Genomic DNA, 21,129 nt, shown 5'->3' with positions numbered 1-21,129 from the left:
ATCCTTCATGAGTTTGTTGGTAGAACTATGTTGGGATTTTTTCTTTAATAGATTGACATAGATTGTACTGTACTATTTAGAGGATAAGTGACTGAATGATGAAAAACTTTATAATAGCTACTTTGTGGCCATTTGTAAATTGTTATGTTAATCAGTGTGTGTTGTTTTGGTGTGTTTTAAATGTTATGAAAAATTGTTTTATTTATCCTAATCTAATTTGCAGATATTAATAACAAAGCCATTCATTTTATACCAAGAGTAACTTCTGCTGTGTGTGTAAAGTCTCTACAAGTAATGTATTTTAACTTTGCTCTTCACTCACATTATGTAGCCTATGCCATTTTCAAGCAGAAAAAATAATAGAAATATCCCATCTAGGTAAAGGATCCTTTCAGGGCTCCAAGAGCATCATAAAATCGCTAGGCACTGTGATGTAGTGATAATAGATGTTACTTGAAGGGTAAGAAGATGGAATTGGAAAGAATGGGATGTTAGCTAGATCCTGCAGGAAAATGCAGCCTTCCAATATTTAAAGAGAGCTTATAAACAGAAAGGAAATAAACTTTTTACACAGGTAGAAAGTGATAAGACATGGGGGAATGATTTTAAACTAAAAGAGAGAAGGTTTAGATTAGATGCCAGGGGGAAGTTCTTCACGTCCCCCTGGGAAGATGCCAGGGTGGGGAAGTTCTTCAGAGTGGTGAGGTGCTGGAACAGGTTGCCCAGAGAAGCTGTAGATGCCCCATCACTGGAGGTGTTCAAGGCCAGATTGTATAGGGCTCTGGGCAATCTGATCTAGTGGCTGGCAACCCTGCCCGTGGCAGGGGGATTGGAACCAGATCTTTGAGGTCCCTTCCAACCCAAGCCATTTTATGATTCTATGAATGTACATGTATAGATTTGTACACACTTTTATGTGCATATATATCATATGTATGCATATGTACAAAAAGGCAAGTATGGGTGAAATGTGTATATACAAAGATGCTCAAAAATGCATGAATGAATAATGATCCTTATGAAGTTATTCCACATTTGAACAAAGTAATATTTCTGAAAATATTCCACGTTTAATTCTGAAGTATATAGTAGTTAGCATGATTTTTTAAATGGTTCAATCACGTACCACTTTATTTTTCTTGAAAAGGCATAGGATCTTGGTAAGATTTTGCCCTTTTTATGTCAGTTAGTGGTCCTGACGTCAATTATTAATGTTGGATTAAAAATCTAGTCTAAAAGTTTTACTGATAGACATTGCTTAGTGACATTGGCACTCTCAATAAATGAATGGCAAGTACAGGCTTTATCAAACTGTACAACAAACCTAGTTTTGAAAATATATACATCTATATATATTTAAGCATTTAAAGTATCTTATAAAAAAAGTTCTTAAAGTTTTAGAGTCTGGTTTTGATAAACGTCAGAAAGTCAAGTTCAGATGAATTCTTTGGTGTACAACCAACCTGGAAATTGCATGCTTGAAGAATACTTTAGTGAACTCACTTAAATCAATGTCGTATGTCTATCCATGCAGAGCAGATTGGATCAGTAAAGTTCAGTGCCATGTTCTTCAGTATTATAATTCTGTGAATTTTGACTGTGCAGTAGATTTTTTTTAAGAAGGCAGTAACCTTAAACACTTATGAGAATCTTACATTTTATCTTACCTTTCAGTCTTCTGAGCTCAAAGTTGTGCTACAGAACATGACAAATTAATCTGCAGTTAGAAATAATACCAAAGTGTTCAGGGGTGCTGAAATTCCACGTAGGACTACTTGTGGATGTTCTACCATTTTCTGGTTAAAGAACTGTGCTGCGCTCATACAGATACTGTCTGTGATAGCTTGCATTTTTGAGCTTGCTGAGATTCTTTTTTTGATGAGGTACTTTTCTGTTGAAGAAAGCCAGTTCATCAAAATCGACACCTTTCTCAAGAAAAGGTCAACTTTAACAAATGTTCTTTTCCTCTAGAAAATGGTATTAAAAAGTATAGAAACTGCAATTTTCTCATACTAGGAGCCTTAAAATAAAAATAGAATACAATCTGCTCAGAATTTTTGAAATTAAATTGAATACGTGGTAAAAAAACAACAACAACAATTTTTTTTTTGGTAACAGAAACAATTTTATTTCATTCCTAGTTCTCAAAAGCATAACATTTTTATTGTTTTCTGTTGTTCTTTTTCCTTTTTAAGATATCTTGCTTGTCTTTGTAATTTTCCAATTATATTAAAGTTAGAAAGATTCAAGTTTGATAAAATACCAGAAAATAGTATTCTTAATGAGGGATATACCTTACTGAAGATATATCAAGCATGTTTTATTTTCTCTCTTGTACTGTGTAAAATCTTTATAAACGTAAACAGTCATCACTGTTGTTTGTTAATGCCTTTAATTATTGTTCAGGAGAACGTGTTTAACATCTGTAATGGATTTGTCTTCTCCTGTCCTCTGAGATCAAGAACGAAGGAAGAGATCTTTGATGTTAGGAATACCTCTGTGGGTTTTGTTTGTTTATTTGTTTTGATTTGTTTTTGTTTGTTTGTTTCTCAATTCATTTTAAAATATTTGATATAGAAAAAAGGGTTAGGAAAATTAATCCTGAGTTGTAAGTATTAAACAAGGAATTTTGTTCTTCCAATCTGAGGGAAAAAGCCTAAACTATCATATAGATGAGTTTAACCATCCTGAAGGAGTTCGCTTGCATAAAAGGGAGAATAGAACAAAAACTTGAATCATAACCTCGAGCTTTAGGTATCTATTCCATTCTCTTGAACCAGAAGCATAAAGCATCTTTGAAGAAGAGTAATAAAGCCTGGAACTTGATTCAGAGAAGAAATGATGTCTGGTAGCATGCTCCCGAGGTGCAGAAAGTGCAGAGAGCTTTGTCTCAAGAAATGTACCATGAATTTAGACTGAGGAAAGCACAAATAATGAAAACTAAACAAGGAAGCTCATAGTACGTTTTTTCAAGACCACATTTCAAGAAGTTATTTTATAGAAACTCATTAATAAAAGAGGGTCAATCAAACTTAAAAGAACCTCAAAATATTTGACAAATATCAGCTAAAAGCTCAAGCTACTGTTTTGAGCATTCCTTCTCTTTTCATTCTCTCTTATGCTTTATTTAAAATAATAATAACAATAATAATAAAATTATCTGGGGTCTGCTTTATGGGAAGGAACTTTTATGTTTTTATAAAAATATTATTGTCAGAATAAACTCTAAATGAACCAGGTCTTGTTTGGTGTGCAGCTGGCCTTTGGATTTGATTATGTCTAATGCATTTGACTGTTCTTCAACTATCTAAGAGTAAAATATCTACAAAGGATTAGAAGCAGCTGACGAATGGAGACCGGAATTTATAACAGTGAACTTTGCAACAGTGAAATTTGCTGATTAGAAAGCACTTTTTCACACTGAGAACAACGTGACATTATGTACTTTAGAGAAGTCAAAATAGGAGTTCTTGTAGCTGAGTGCCAGATGCAATTTTCTAAGTATAGGCTAAAATGAAATGAAGTCTTCTTATAAGTTATTCCTGTATAACTAGATAAATGCTGTTGATATCTTGATTTTTATTTCTTTTTCACAAGGCAGGAAAAAGGACATTGAAGACATTTTTATCTTTGTTGTATGAGGGTGTTTTTTTTTTTTTCCTCAAAACTTTTCCCTCTGCCGCTGTAAACCTACTTACTGCAGCAAAAAAAAATTGTGTTCCAAAAAGTTTTGAAAAACCAGTGCAGTGTTATACAAGAAATATTAGATTAATACTGAAAACTTATAATCACAGACTTAGTAGAAGAACTTTTCCTTTAAATACTAACTACTAATAGTTTTGACTTGGTAAATGCCATTTAATTACAAATTAAATGCATGTTCCTACACATTAGCTGATAATTGTAGTTAATATAGTAGACCCAAAAGTAATTACTTCAACAAGAAGAGGGGTTGTAGAAGACAAAAATAATCATTTATTTACATGTAACAGGATTTTTTCTGTGTTAATCTTCTTCCACTACCTACTACTTAACTTGTAAATAGATGATCAATGATTTCCATGCAAGAAAGGACTTACTCAATATCTCTCCCCTATAAAAGAAGTATTATGGATTTGTTTGTGAACAAAATCACTAAACAGAAAAATTAAGAAGGCAAATGATGCATGCAGCGAAATTAAAATGAACTGTGGGAAAATCATTAAAAATTAATGTGCCTTAAATTTCATTCCAAGTTATTTACCACTCATGGTAGTTTTATTGCTAATTCAGGAAAACAAATAGATGACCCACGAATAATAAAGGCTTTATGTTACCTTAAATAACACTGATATAAAAGAAGTAGCATGCAAACATGCTCTGGTATTGGGAGTTAGTATCAAGACATGATACCATATCAAGATGATATGACAAACCCTTAGAATGCATGACGGGACAATTGCATGTGAATTACAATGTGGAGATGCAGTGTCACTTTGATTGATTTGTTTTGTTTTTATTTGCCGTACCTCAGAATTTTATTAGCAAAAAAAGATTGAAGAAGCAGATTTTGCTGTTGAAAGCAGCTCTATGGAAGGGTTTTACAATCCCAGACTGATACTCAGAAACACAACTTACGTTGTTGAAGCTTCCAAATGTCACTGGATAAATAATTTATCCTAGAAACACAACATTAATTAATGAAATCTTGGCCCTTGGAACACATCAATCTTTGTGCCATACTTGGAGGGCAGGGGCCATTGTGATCATGCAGCTTGGCCAAGTTGCAGCAGTGAGCAGAGTTTAAGCAGTGCAGAAACAGAATAATAATCAAGGACTGGAAACTATTGTTAGTGTCAGTAATTAGGATTATGGAGAAAATGTCAATTATATCATATTTGACATTTTTTATATCAATTATATCATTAATTTGAAATAAGTTTTCAGCATTGTTATGGCATTCATATTGCACTTAGTACTTCAGAAGTAACAGTAAGAAAAGAGAGTAGCCTTCCCCATTTAAACAAGGTGTAAAATAGTCTGTTTACATGTGGCCTCAGAGAACAAGGGTAGGATCCTGGGCTACTTCTTCAGTATTGAGAAGAATTCTTTCCTTTTTTTCATTCAGAAAATTAAACAAGAACTTAATGATTATGCCAGGCCATCAAAGCTCTGGTTTTTGCTTCTGTCCCTTACACCTCCATAGATTATCCCCATTATCCTCATAACCAAGTGGTCAACTACCCTTTGCACCTGAAGTTAAGATTACTGTCCCAAATTGGAATAGTTGCTAAACAAGAGGAGGCCTTGAAACACAAATTTTCAGAAGTAGTCAACATCCTGTGTTTCCTATCAATTCCCCTAAATAATTTTGCTCCAACAACTGAAATATCTCTGTGTTATCATCCCTATTTTCATCACAACAGGACATGATACAAGATTCTGAGAAGAAACTCTATCCTATCCAAAACCCTGGCATATCTTCTCAGGGTTACCTTACTTGTGGTCAATATGTGAAAAGGTTCCAAATCCTTTTTCTTAATTTCACTACATAAACTCAACCTAGATACTGTTTTGTTTCTACTTGATAAAGTCATGGTATTTAATAATGTGTCAGAACCCTGTTCTTTAAAGGAAACGAGTTTTCAGATACTAAAAAGACAAATTTTGAAGCTGACACTAATTTTTAATGCTCATTGCTGGCACATGATTTTCTTGTTTAGAGACACTCAATTCTTTAATTCTTTTTCGGTCAGTCTGCTTGAGAGTTGTGATTATATTTTTAGTCTTCTGTTTCAGAAGACATTATTCAGATAATTGCTCTACTGCTGTGGAAAGGTACTGTGAAACAATGTACACTAAAAACTCACAAGGATTCCTGGCCTGCATGGATCCTTTGCCATTAGTCTATACTGAAATAGTCATCAGAAACCATTCACAGTTTGCAAGAAAATGATGGCAGCCCTGATACTGCCTTGTTCCTGATCACTGGCTCCCTATTGAATTTTTAATTTAAACTAAGGCAGAAGGATTTGCATGTAAAGTTTACCATATAACTGATGGAGAAACTCATCTTTTGCAGGAAATATATCTCTCTCCCTCTTAATTCCTAGGCACTGTCCATTTCACGAGTAAAATGAATGAAGAGGAAGTAGAGATTTCTGAGACTCCTTGTCTTGGAAATCTAAAGTTCTTTCCAAGAGAACAGAATCACTGTCAGCTTTTTTTATTGTCTTACTAAACCACCAGCATCCACTTCTTTCCTCTGGATTGGAAGGAATCTCTGAAGGTCATCTAATCCAAACCCTTACTCAAAGCCTGGACAACTTTGTGGATGAATTAGGCTGTTTGATAAGTCAAATTTTCAGTACTGCCATAGATGGAGATCTGATACTTTATTTAAGAAATCTATTCCAGTGTTTGACTACACTTAAAGAGATTTATTTCCATAATATCTTCTTGTATTTTCCTGCATTGGAAATTGTATATGTAGCTCACCGTCCTGCAACATAAATCTCTAATGAATTCATGTGTTTGTTTTGAATAAAGATTGTCCTATTTCTTGTAAAAGGAAAAATCAAAACAAAACAAAACAAAAAAAAAAACCCTGTAGTTTAATATTGCTTACACATTATTTTGAATGTGATAGCGATTTTCAAGTCTAAGGCAAAAGTGTGAAAAAGATACACTACTGTGACCTCATTGCTACTATTGGCAGATAACTGAACTTTCTAAAACTGTACTAATAAGTAGGTGCTTTCACTGGTAGGAAAACAATGCACTTATCAAAATATAGACAAATTGGTGTCTTACCTAATCAGTAAATTGAATCTATCATATGTATATATGCTGAGAGGAAACTTTTTGACAAGGGATTTTCTTCACTACAAATAATGCGTATGTGTTTTTTGTTGTTTTGCTAATTTTATTCTCCTTATAATATACCTAACCAGAAGTAAAAGTTTTCAAATCTTTCTCTATTAGCTGTCTTTCTGAATCATTCAAACAGACCTGTAATGATTGATTTTGTAGTTGTTGAAGAATCAGCATTTTTATTTGTCCATCTATCTAGTTCTTTCTTTTACTCCTGAAGAATTACTACGTGACCTTTGAGTATATAAGTATATTACGAAAAATGAGTACACACTCTGGGTTGATGTAAATAGTTGGTACTGAAACACTGTACTCTCAACTGTGAAAATATTATCACAGCCATCAAGATTTTTTGAATGTTCATGTGGTACACACAATGCTCAAAACTTACAATAAAAATAGCTTTTTTTGTGAAATATTTAGAATTAGATTCTTTTCCTAGCTTATAGAAGTTCAAGTGATTTGCTGAGTCATACTGACTCCTACAATGAATGTTAATAAACAAAGTAGTTTTTTCCATATAAGAGAATAGGGAATGTCACTAGATATACATCTGTCATTACAGACTCAGACATAATGCTATCATACCAGTTTCCTCTGACACTTGTTTTCTTTGGTTCATCAAATTAAATATATAGAAAACATGCAATCAAATGGAAATTGAAAATACCTTTACTTCTTCAGTGATCAAAACAGTACTAATTTTCCTTTAAAATATTATTTTTATGTTTTTAGAATTATCAGGCATTTAAAAGTTTTTGTTATATAGTTCACGAGCCTACCACATTTTCTCTGCAACATTTTGGCTTTCTAATACTTGAAAGTTATATTCATTTCTAAGAAATAGATTTCTCTATTAGCTATTATTAATATCATTTTCCCACCTCTGTGTTAAATGTTTCACTGTCACTGCATTTCTTACTGAAGTCTATGAAGACCTTTCTATTCTGAAATGCTATTGCATCTTGAATTACTTGAATTACTTCTCAGTTTCAATTGAGAAGTTGAAAAAACCTAACAAAGAACTTCCTTGTTCTTTTTGATGTTGCGTAACCACTGAATTGATCTGTTTTCAACAACTAATAGAAGTATGAGATGAGCTTTCTCTGAAAATATTTTCTGTTGTTTTTTGAAAGGCCGGTATAAATTGGAAATTTGTAAAGGACTTGGGTTTGGATCGGGATTATATTTGCAGATTTTTTTTTTTTTTAATGAGTGAGATGGAGAATTGAACATACAAGGATATATCTTTCCACTAAGGTTCTCATGCTTACTAACAAAACACACTTGAGAGATGCATGATTTTTGTAGGAGCATTTGTTATTCCAGAGTTCAGTTTTCTTAGGAAGGAGATCTAACATATAACCTCTTGAAAACCATGGCAATTATGTCTGTGTTTACTGATTTCACACTGGTGATTACGGAAGTGTTTGTTGATTGCAGTGCAGCCAACTTACGAGTTTCCCTAGCAGCTAAAGAAAATTGTCAGTTTTGTAAATAGTTACTATATCTCATTTATGATTGGTCAGATATTTCAGGACATACTTCATTATTAGTGGTGGTCATTTTGGACCAACCTGTAAGAAGAATAAATATTTATTTGACAATGGAAGTACCTAACTTGCAAAAACAGTTTGATGACGTACTCATAAGAGACTGCAGAGAAGCTCAATAAGGCCAAGTGCAGGGTGCTGCACTTCGGCCAGGGCAATCCCAGGTATTTATACAAACTGGGGGAAGAACCCCTTTAGAACAGCCCTGTGAAGAAGGACTTGGGGGTCCTGGTGGATGAGAAGCTGGACATGAGCCAGCAGTGTGCGCTTGCAACCTGGAAGGCCAACTATATCCTGGGCTGCCTTAAAAAAGGGGTGGCCAGCAGGGAGAGGGAGGTGATCATCCCCCTCTACTCAGCTCTTGTGAGGCCCCATCTGGAGCACTACGTCTAGGCCTGTGGCCCCCAGTACAGCAAGGACATGGAGCTCTTGGAGAGGGTCCAGAGGAGGGCCACTAAGATGATCAAACAGCTGGATCACCTCTCCTATGAATAAATATTGAGAGAACTGGGCTTGTTTAGCTTGGAGAAGAGAAGGCTTCAGGGAGATCTCATTGTGGCCTTCCAGTACTTGAAGGGAGCATATAAATAGGAAGGGGAACAGCTGTTTACATGGATTGATTGTGATAGGACAGGGGGCAATGGTTTTAAACTGAGACAGGAGAGACCTAGGTTAGATATATGGAGGAAGCTTTTTACTCAGAGGGTGGTGACACACTGGAACAGGTTGCCCCAGGAGGTTGTGGATGCCCCGTCCCTGGAGGCATTCAAGACCAGGCTGGATGTGGCTCTGGGCAGCCTGGTCTAGTGGTTGGCAACCCTGCCCATGGCAGCAGGGTTGAAACTAGATGATCATCATGGTCCTTTTCAACCCAGGCCATTCTGTGATTCTATGATTCTACAATGGAGATTGTGTTGCTGTATTATTTAATTTTATGTGACTAGCAGACTGCAAATGTTTTGAAGTTATTTGCTTTTCTAGGCACTTCAAATGATGGTACTGTAAATTTCAACATCTAAACTTCTTTGCCACTATCATTTTTTTCACATTATTACCTTCAAAAATTTGATTGCTCTCTTCAGTTCTGGTGACTACCTTTTATGATCCATTTTGAGTTAAGACATTTTCCTGATGTATTACATTAAGTGCCCCCCTGCTGTCTTGTCATACTGCAAGGCACAAGATAATCTCTACAAAATATGTGATAACAGTAAATAGCAATCAAAAGAGAATTACTGTATGTATTTTTGTCTGCTTTGTTTTTCTTTGGTTTGTTTTCCATGGCAACTTATTAGAAACACTGATTCAATTTCCAAGCCTAGTCATAAGATGGTGAATAATCAAGTGTGAATATAGAAAATCACTTTAGATAGTTAAGAGGAGTTAAAAAGATCAAGCAGGCAGAAAACCTGTTGTATAGATTTCATCATAAGTGTAGGCGTCTCCTTTGCTTTTAATTAGAAAGAGTATTTTGAGTTTCTGCTCTTCTATGTCTTGTGCAACAACAACCTTAGTCAGAGTAATTTGACAAATATTCTTACTGGCCTTTTCTGCCCAACTGTAATAAATGTTCACTTGTGTGAGACGCTGAGCCAAGTCATTTGCTCTTCTATGTCTGCATCATAAGGATGATACTTAGCCAAACATTAGCAGCTTCATTACCTCTTTGCAGGGATTAACTTTATGCTGTACTGTAAAGGTTTATATTTCTCCTTTGTATTTTAGAGTCAATGATAAAATCAGAAAACTGTTAAAGGCAGTGATTCTCTCAAACTTTTATCAGTGTTTAAGAACATCATCCTTGTTAACACATCACTGTCTTCATTTTTTCCCACTGAAGGAATAAATTACCTGTTTCATATACATGTATCCTCCACTCCAGCTTTAGCATTCCTTCAGAATCAGATAAGCATACTAAGCAAAGCAGTTCAATTATAACTTTTTTAAAATAGACCTATTTTAGACTTATTTTTCTAGAGACATGAAAATGAGGTGTAAATAACAGTAGATCTTCAACACTGATAGCTTCTAACTAATAAAAATTGATTGCAAATTTAGCAGATGTTCTAAGTTATGTGCAAAAATTTGAAAAGAGCAATTCAAAAATGGAAATATGAAGTTGTAGTTTTGTATTAAATTATATCAGGTGAGGTTAAAAAGCTATATATAAAAATATTTGTATTCATAAGCAGTGGGATGTTAGAAAATTCAGAAGGAGACAGTAAATAATCTGAAGGTCATTATAATCATATGTAACTTTTTTTTTTTTTTTTTTTTCAAATACAGAAACCCAAAGGAAAACAAGATATGTGGATATTAAAGGAGGGTGATCAAGATTCAAAGTCTTCTGATATTAGAACCAGAAGCAGTTTTTGCTCCAGACAGCAATTCTGACCACTTAGGTGCAAAATACTCTGAAGCTTGGTAAGTGAAAAGGGAAAAATAACAATCCTTTACATCTGATTACAGCCCAGTTCTGTGGTTATGATAATTCTGGTAGTCTATATTATTTCAGGTGTTATCTCTAATTGCATACAGAATCCCTGACAGCACTTGCAATGGGATTTCAGTCTTTGTGTTCCATATTCTATTAAGAATTTATACTTGCTGTGTTTGATACACTTGTAGAAAGCCTGTAAGCCTTTTATACCTCTTCAGATGACACTGAATGCTTTACATACTAACCATCCCCTCCCCTCCACCCCCCCCCGCCAAAAAAAAAAAAAAAAAAAAAAAAAGAGAGAGAGAGGTAAGGAAAGGAAGAAAACTTTGCAGACAATCTACAGGTTGCTGCTATCTTGATCCATTTTTTTTTCTTTTAACTTATAATTTGAGCATATTCTTCTTTATGTTAATTCCAAGTACAAAGTATCTGGGACATAAATGCAATTTATAAGTAATTACTAGATCTTCAGTACACTGCTCACTAGAAGTTAGAATGGTGGTAAGAAAAGTTTTGAATGCTACTGCTTGTCCTTTTGGGATAGGAATGAAAAGTGTGGCTAACTAACCTAAAAATTGCCATCACTGAGTCAAATGCAAGTGAAATTGAAGAAAAAACAAAACAAAACAAAATGAAACAAACAAAAAACAACAAACAAACAAACAAAAACAACTATGCATTAAGATTCCAAGTAAGATTGCAGCTATGTAGTTTCCAGATGGTGAAATTTTGTATATGAGCTACATTTTAAGCACAAAAAAAGGAATTTCACTCACAGTTTAATAGTACTGCACTCCACAACTGACTGCCCTTGAGTGCTCTAAGACTCATTAGTGACAAATTTAGTTACCCATTTTCTGTAGAAGTTATTGTAATTTCAGTGCTAATGGTAACCCATAACTGTAACCAAATGCTTCAAAACAATCTATGGGGAAATAAAATCCATTAAAGATTACTGTCTTCTATCTGGCAATGAATGAAACAATGTATTATCTGAAATTACCGCAACTAACATATTTTAAAATGAATGTACAAATTGGAATCAGGACACAGTAAAGATTTTCCATATGCAGTAGAGCTCACGATATAGTATTTGAGAACACCGCTAGCCTTTTAGCAACTGAAGTGACAAAGGAATGGCCTAAAAGTAAGAAATTGTTTGAAAATAAATGCTAGACTTTTAAGAATGTGTACAATTATTTTTTGATTTTGCTAGTTTAATACCTTAGGATATACTTCTTTCAGCTATAATCTAATATCCCTTTAAAACACCACCTTTAATACTCTAGATTGTCATAGTGCTCCATGGTATGGTATGGGGCCTGGCGTCATTGTATTGCAAGAGAAAGGTTGTCCTCTTCTCTGGCCTGACACTGTAAGTCTGAGCCTTCGGTTTTTTCAGCACTGTGATGTAGTGCAGAGTTAGTAGTTTGTCTGAGTTCCAGGAAATCCAGAAGGATTAGTAGTTTCCTATCCCAAAAGACAAAGTGAACTGCTTTACTTTCTGAGGGCTGTATTGTGAGCTTTTTATTTGATGGGGAATTCATAGAATCATAGAATCCTAGAATCACAAGGTTGGAAAGGACCTACAAGACCATCTAGTCCAACCATCCTCCCATTACCCTTGCTACCACAAGCCACTAAACTGTATCTTGTAGGTCTTCGTCCAGACACCTCTTGAACACTGCCAGGGACGGCGACTCCACCACCTCCCTGGACAGGCCATTCCAGTGCCTGACCACTCTCTGAGAGAAGAATTCACATGCTGCCACTCCATGGACTAACATTTTGACTCCAGCTCATTGTGTTGATGACGTCTCCTTCCTGGTAATGATGCGATCAAGAAACTGCCACCTTCAGCATCATATTTGTTCAACAGGTTGTGACAAAGTTGAATAGTGTTCTTTCTGTTCCTGTGTGTGCATTCCTGGGACCCACCTTCTGCAAACTTTGAGATGTTCCAATGTTACCACCACCATTTCCAACACATTGAAGCTGATATTCGGCTCCATACACATTTCCCTGGTCATAATCTGCTGAATCACAGTTGACTGAGTCACTTTTCATTTCGTGGTGAGAGGGTTGTGCATGGCCATCCAGAACATGGCTTGTCTTTCACGTCGCTATCATCACCGTTTAAAAACACCACCCATCACCTCACTGTGCTGACATCCATTGGTTGGTCTCCATGAACATTCAGCAAGTGTTGATGAATGTCACTGGGTGTAATTTTTTCAGCATGAAGCAATTCAGTTACTCATTTTTTCTTTCATGTCAGACACCATTTTGTCAGACTGCCCTTCTACTGCCATCTGTCACATGGCAATAAAATGTAATGGAATTTTGGTGGGAAGGTTCAACCTTTACTGCTATCCCACTAACATCCACCTCTGACATCATGACCCAACATTACAAGATAGAATATATTACTTTCAGAGCAGTCCTCGTATGTTCAACATGAGATAAGTAATTTAGTACCTATTCCTAGAAATGGTTTATATGCTTTTCTGACTTCCTGAGAATGTGGTAGAAACGTGAACAGTATGGTTTACTGAGTTGAACAAAGTGACAAATACAGGGAACTCATTACAGAATTTGTTTTGTCTTTCAATGTGCCTTTCAAAATTCTGATCGCAGAAAGGGAAGGACAGAAAGGAGGTCTAGTGAAAGAAGTGGATAGATATAAGGAACAGAAAATAAAACTATGGTCAACTGAGGATGTTAATTGTCACTGAGATTATTATCCTTTCCAGACGTGTACTGTAGATAAATCTGTGTGGTTCTAAAAAAATATCTGTGCCAAGCTGTGAGGGACCATGATAGTAGGAAGAAGTTGGTCTTCTCTGAAGGCCAAAATTACTTGTCAGTATTTCCTTGATTTTCCTTCCTCTCCAATGTTTCTTGGAGCTGTGAGCAGTTCTGTATGCTTAGATGAACATTACTGGTGAAGGAAACACTCCTCTGATATACTTGAAATGTCTGTCCTTTAGAAACTTTGAGAATTTGAAGAACAATTTTTTCCTGTCTGATGATTCTGAAGCAACTGGGAGGCCTTCTCTGATGTGAAGTCTGTTACAGGAATCAGAATTACTCCTGAATATTATAGGCCTTGCATGAATGGAGAGTTTGCATTTCTCTGTAACACTCCTTATCAACTTTTGACATCTTGAGATCCAACTAGATGCTTTGAATCTCCAAAATGAGGCAGGGGAGGAAGAAGCCTGTGGCAGTTCATAGATAATACACTGCAAACATTACTGCAGTTTTGAGATACAGTGGAGAGGATCTCTCCTTCAACTCCTTTCTGTTGATTTTCTGCTCTTGTGACATTGTCTTGTCCCTTATAATCCATCCCTTCTTTTTAATTATTCACCCTTCATTAATACATATTTCTATGGCTGGTAAAAAAAAAAAAGACAAGCGAATTGACTGGCATGACACCCTGAGGCATTTAAACCACTGTTGCCTTCAGACTGGCAGCCTGTCATAAGCTTAATGTTTCATGCATAGAGAACATAATAGCACTGTAAAAACAATACCTAAGTTCATCTGTTGGTAGAAATGCAGCTTTGCTAAGGCTGCTGTAAAGACTGAGTGGGAAGCTCTTTGGGAAGGCAAAATTGACCAATACTGTTAAATTTAAATTAAGACCATTGTTCTGCAGGAATAAATGAAAAGGCAGAACAAAATAAAAAACTTCACGGGAAATAAGAACATAAGAGGAGTACAGAAAAAATGTTTCTCACAACCTTGAATTGGTAGTGGAGGATTACATAAAATCAGATATGTGAAGTAACATTCTGTTAAATTGTACAAAAAAGTTCTAACTCTAAATGCTGTAGTTTAGTAATAGTATGAATGTTGTGAACATGAAGTTTTTGATGGTCAGAAAGAAATGTAGCATGACCTAGGGAGATGAACCCACAAGCCTCCATTTTTGTTTTTCCATTCATGATCTCCAGTACTCTTTCAATCCACCTGTAGATTTTTCTTTTTTTTTTTTTTTTTTTTTTTTTTTTAATTCATAGGGGAAATATTATTTGAGGCATTATTTTACTTGCCATTTGAGGATTATATAAGTGTAAGTGATGATCAGAGCCTTACAAATTTGCAACAGAGTGCTGTATAGCATCAAGGTGATGACTTGGTGTTCTGCGGTCTACACTGCAGTTTTATCACTAACCAAAGCACTACATATCTGATATGAATAAGGAGAACATGTAACAGCAATGGAGGATAATGCAAGTGACAAAATGCCGAAAGTTGTATGTTTGTTGTTGGCATACAAAGGACTTTAGACATCTATCTACAGAAATAATTTCACTGTAACTTGGAAGGCAAGTTAATTTATAGCTGAAATAATAGTTTCATTAACATTTTACACATTCAAAGGATAAACTTCATAAAGAAGAAGATGAAGTAACATGTTTGTAAATGTGTTTGTAATTTCAAGGTGTTTGTAAACTCAAGGTGTTTGTAAGTCTGACAAATATAAAAGCCTCCAGGCCTACTCTGCTGTCAGGAGAAGAAACAATGGGTCAGGTTATCCACAACTATTCTAGAGTGGGATAAATGCTGTCCCAGAATTTTTTGTCTTTGTCCCTGTGTAAAATCAGTGTGAACAGCTGTCTTGGATATGAGCAGCTTCAGATGGATTTAACCTCCAGTAATTTGAATATGGTGTTTCACACCAGAGAGAACTACTTGTTCTACAGTTATAGGGTACTGCAGAGTACTCACGGGATCAGAGATTTAGTAACTGCAAATTCCCGGGCTGATAAAATATCCCAGTTTTCTTTGTGAGACATTATTTATATTTTTGATCATGCCATCCAAATGTGCTAAGCCCTCAGTCAACACTGCAGGTAATCTAGCTCTATCCGAAGTTTTTCACTTCGCATTCAGTAAGTACAGTTTCTGCCATATGATGAGGATACTGGGATGGAAAATTGTTATCACTAATGTCCAGTGAAGTCAGTACTGAGAATTAGAATAAGAGAATAAAATGAAACCTGCTGCCTCTCAATTCTCTAATACATTTTTACTGTTTTTTTTTTTAATGAGATTAAGAGCAGAACATGTGTCCTCAGTAGTTTTGCTTGTTCTTACATACATTATTAATGTAGCACTTTTATATTTTTCTGTAAGCATTTTCTAGGTGTGCAAGATAATCGGTTTACCCACTTGATGTTGCTTGAGATGCTTATACCTACAGCCATCATAAATCTTGCTTGTTTTTTTTTCCTTTGTTACTATGTAGGCTTCTTCCAGCAGTGCTAGTCTTATCGTCAAGCCTGTAGTACTGTCACTTCTTCAGTAGTCTCAGGGAAGAAACAGAAACATTATTAAGGTTAGGAGTCACCATCAACAAACCATATTTATGGCAGTTGAAATACAGTATGTAGAGGAAATTTTCACTTTCATATGTTTTAATAACTCTGTTATACTAAAAATAATATCTTGAAAATGTAAAGATTTTTAATATCCTAAAGAGTTTCAAAACCCATTATGCAATTGGATAGAAATGCAATACTTCTAAGTATACCTGCACTGTCCAGCTGCACTGAAGACAGTATCTATTGCTTAAAAGTTTTTTAAATTTGCAAAAAGCAAACCTACTTGCATCATGAGCAGTAATGAACATCCAGTGCACTTTGGAGCAAGGAGTCAGTGAGTTTCCCTTGACTTCAAAAATGTAAATGAAATTATCACAAATTATATTAAATGAGCACATTTACACTACACTAATGAAAGACAGTTTGGTGCTTGGAAAAAAAAATCAATTTAAAAGAACTGTTTTATTAAGTGAGTTGGTAAGTGAGCTTGACTATATATTTAAGGTACTGCTTAATTATTTTTTTCTTTACTATACAGTGAACAATGCTATACAATACGTTACAATCTCTCTAATTCTCATGAACCACTTGGAGATTTATAGAGGCTTACTGAATTTTTTGAATTAACAAATAAACAAATAGGCATAATGAAAAGCCAAAGTTACTGTCCCACAATATTATAAGCAGTCATCTGTGCTGAGAGGAGGACTGAAGGAAAAGGACTGTTCTATAGAATGACACTTGGTGATGATGCTCTCACATTTTCAATATGTAATTTAAGGGATTTACCGCATACTTATTCAGATTTGGTCCTTGCTTACTTTAATCCTTTCCTGTTTAGTGAGTGACATGGATAAATCAGAATCTTTGTCCATTTGATTTTAGGAAGTGAATATAAAAGCAAAATATTTGTAATGAATTGAAAAAGAAGACAATATAACATGCAGTTGCAGTGTGCTAAGTATATTGATAAATGCTTTATGTAAAAACTGAAAATGACAGCTTTCACAACCCTGAAAACATGATACTAAGTGATGTCTGGGGATCCAGTACACATTATTCAGTCCCCTAAGGCCTAAGATGGTTAAGAAAGGTAAAAGTCTGTGCTCAGCCTTCAGTACCAAATCATAGTATTCCCACTCAGCATGAGGTCTAATCACAGTATAAATACCAGTGAACATTTTAATGCTGTTGATAGTTAAGGTGAAACCACTGCTGACTAATATTATGGGAGACGCTGTTTACCAACTGGGGCAGCTGTGTCACTTCATGCTTTTCCCATTAGAAAGGATTCATGTGACCTTTTCTTTGAAGAATATTAATTCATGCTGTGTTTGAAAAATGCTTTTGATATGAGACAGAGGAAATCCAGACTGGTTGGGGAAGCACCTTTGAAAGAGCAAGTTTTCTGCCATCTTCAGGAAAGCAGCAGAGGCTGCTGCTTCTCCTAGAATTAGAAGTCAAAAGGCAAAGAAAGCACCCTCTCTCTCTTGCTTTATCATTCACCATAAGGCTTCAAACGTTTTAGCAACATGATGATTTAAAATCAACAAAAGTGATTAAGGAAATTGTGTGTAGTATTAATATATACTCAGGGATTTAAAACATGAACAATCAGAACCTGGGGAGCCAATTCTAAAAAAACTACGGATTATTGTCAATTTAGAAACTTTTATTTGCTTCTTTTCCCAAATGATGTTTGTATTTACTTCAAGAGATACTTTTATAGGAAAAAAAAAAAAAGAAAGCAAAACAATCTAACAATCTTGTGACCATGGCAGTTGCAGTAAAAACAGGCTTTTTGTTCCAGCAAAATTCTTGCTTGATTCTAAGAGTCGGTAGTTTTGAAAAAAGAAAAAAAAAATCCTTCAAGCGATGTCTAAAAATAAACATATTTGTGAGAATTTTATGAACTTTGGATCTGCTTCTCATTCCTTAGAAGCAATAACATAGGATTAATTTCAAAATCTTCAGCTGTGTGTACCATTTAAGCAGAAAAAAAACTCTGAGCTCATTCAATCATATAATCCCGCAAAAGATAATTCAATGTCAGTGTAAACTGCTGGGTCTTCATAGATTGTGAGAAACTGGAGGAAGTTCAAAGAAATATTTATTCTGCAAATAAGGAGATAAAAACATATTTTTCAATTTCTTTAAAATTCCTCTGGATGTCAGATGTAATCAGAAATATCCACATTAATTTTAAATTTTAAATGTATAAGTTAATTGAATTTCAGAGGCTTTAGCTGCAAGTTGGGAGCACAGAGAATACAATAAAATGCCATAAGTAGTTCTTAAAGATTTTTTTTCTCATTTTTGAACTTATTTAACTCAATTTATTTATTTATTTATTTATTCCCCATGCATTCACATACTTGTCTTCCCAGTATTTTTGGAACCCAAATTATGGATAAATAAAATACTCACAAATCCTCATTTTTATATGCACAAATCATACAGTTTTTAAGGAAATAACACCATAACACCATAAGGCTATGAAATGTGACAGCTGACCAATAATGCCAAGAATCAAACCTCCAATAGAAAATGCCAACTTCTAGTGCAAGGTAAGAGCTCTAACTTCAGTTTCAACCAATTAATATAGACACCTGGGAGGAATGAGGTTTTAAATAAATTCTGCTTTCTTGTGATATTATGATCAGGTATAATTTTGGTATCTCTTAAGGTACGCTGGTATGCCTGTCTAAATTCTGGCAGCATGTTGCTTATTTTGTCCTATGGTCACAGTATTAGCCATTCACCTTCCCCTCTCCATTGGGGTTTACACTGTAAATAGTTTAGAGTTGACTGATAGAAAATTCACCAGTTGTAAATGGAAGTTTTCAATAATATCCTTTTTCTCCTGAGCTATTATTCTTAGATGGTACTCTACTATACTCTATACTCTACTGAAGGAGTCTGTGCAATTAAGAGTATAGAAAAATGTGTGCCAGATTCTGCCAGAGTGATAATTTGTGGGTGGTGACACTAATGTCAGGATGCAGCCAATTTCTTTAATTATAAAGTTGAAAGATAGGTGTTTCTGACCAAGCTGCACTTGCCGCAGCTGTACAGAACTTACACCTCTGAACCTTTTTCATGCAAAAAAGAGAAGGCAATGAAGCAGCTGTATGTATTTTTTCAGCCTCTGAAATCAAGGAAAGTATTTCAAAGCCCGCATTCCCACAAAGCCAGGCCAGTTAAGAAAATATTTGATTATGACTTGTTCTCTAGCTTCTTAATGTCTTGTTTTTTGTTTTTTGTTTTTTTTTCCCTCATTTCCTGGTGTAGAAATGTGTAGAGGCAGTTCTGTAACAACAGATTCTACCTCAGCAGCTTGGCTGCTATTTGAAAGGTGAGTGAACTCCCTAATTAGGGGAACACAATTTCTACTTGCTGCTCCTCAGCATGGCTAGGGAAAGCAAAAAGTAAACAGAGCACAGGTGCCTGGTCACCCATGTGATCTATGATGTGGAGCATTATAATGAGACGAGAGCTGGCTTGCAAGGGAGATGTTCTGGCCCTTTTAATTACACCTCATGCATCAAGCTGTAGTTCTGTTGTCAGGGAAACTGCATTGCTTTTTTTTTTCTCTCTCTCTCTCTCTCTTTTTTTTTTTTTTTTTTTTTTTTTTTTCCCGAATAGCTGCTAACATAAAGTCCCATATATTGCATGGAGACAATCCTGGGAATGACCCAAACAATACTTTATTAAATAACTTTAAGTTAATATTAGTCACTTTGATTTGTCTGATAGTATAGATTTGGCATTTACCTCCCTCTAGGTAAGGTAACTGAATGGTTTTATCTGTGAGGAAAACACTGCATTTTGAAAACAGAAGTACTGTTTTTCCAGCTCCTATAGCTTTCAGTGCCTATCCCTTTTTGGAGAATCTAATTATTAGGAGTGAGCTACGAAGAAATCATCTGGAGTGGCTAAGGAATGTGTGTGGAGGACACAATCGTTCAGAACCAGCAGTTAATTTAGATCTGTTTTATTTTTTTCTTTTCTTTTTTTTCTTTTCTGTGATCTTACAGGAATCCTTTTGCTCACATTCCTAAAATGTTCGATGCCTCAAATCTGGGGGGGCCCACTTTAGACATTTGTTGCCAGCATTACATCCTAATAAGCAAGATATGCTCTGAAGGCAGATGAACAGACTGTAAAGTCAAACTTACTTCAGAAAGAAGCTGCCAACCAAAGCTATGTTAGCATTTCAAAGAATCATAGAATGGCCTGGGTTGAAAAGGACCATGATGATCATCTAGTTTCAACCCTGCTGCCATGGGCAGGGTTGCCAACCACTAGACCAGGCTGCCCAGAGCCACATCCAGCCTGATCTTGAATGCCTCCAGGGACGGGGCATCCACAACCTCCTGGGGCAACCTGTTCCAGTGTGTCACCACCCTCTGAGTAAAAAGCTTCCTCCATATATCTAACCTAGGTCTCTCCTGTCTCAGTTTAAAACCATTGCCCCCTGTTCTATCACAACCAATCCATGTAAACAGCCGTTCCCCTTCCTATTTATATGCTCCCTTCAAGTACTGGAAGGCCACAATGAGGTCTCCCTGAAGCCTTCTCTTCTCCAAGCTAAACAAGCCCAGTTCTCTCAATATTTATTCATAGGAGAGGTGATCCAGCTGTTTGATCATCTTAGTGGCCCTCCTCTGGACTCGTTCCAGGAGCTCTACATTTTTCTTTTACTGGGGGCCCCAAGCCTGGATGTAGTGCTCCAGATGGGGCCTCACAAGAGCTGAATAGAGGGGGACAATCACCTCCCTATCCCTGCTGGCCACCCCTTTTTTAAGGCAGCCCAGGATATAGTTGGCCTTCTGGGCTGCAAGTGCACACTGCTGACTCATGTCCAGCTTCTCATCCACCAGGACCCCCAAGTCCTTCTTCACAGGGCTGTTCTAAAGGGGTTCTTCCCCCAGTTTGTATAAAT

General features: G+C 35.7%; 1 long non-coding RNA gene across 1 annotated transcript in view; it reads left to right on the top strand.

Annotated features, from left to right (window-relative positions):
• LOC121108091 overlaps window positions 1–19,779 on the top strand; it is a 67,802-nt gene extending 48,023 nt beyond the window's left edge. Inside the window, exons 2-3 of the long non-coding RNA XR_005842394.2 lie at window positions 10,692–10,829; window positions 12,507–19,779. This is a non-coding gene — a long non-coding RNA (uncharacterized LOC121108091). The remainder of the gene's footprint in view (window positions 1–10,691; window positions 10,830–12,506) is intronic.
• The last annotated feature ends 1,350 nt before the right edge of the window (window positions 19,780–21,129 follow it).

This window comes from Gallus gallus, chromosome 1 (genome assembly GCF_016699485.2).
Source record: "Gallus gallus isolate bGalGal1 chromosome 1, bGalGal1.mat.broiler.GRCg7b, whole genome shotgun sequence".
NCBI classification, from domain to species: domain Eukaryota; kingdom Metazoa; phylum Chordata; class Aves; order Galliformes; family Phasianidae; genus Gallus; species Gallus gallus.
Note: the sequence above shows the minus strand (reverse complement) of the source record. Positions and strands in the feature narration are given on the sequence as shown.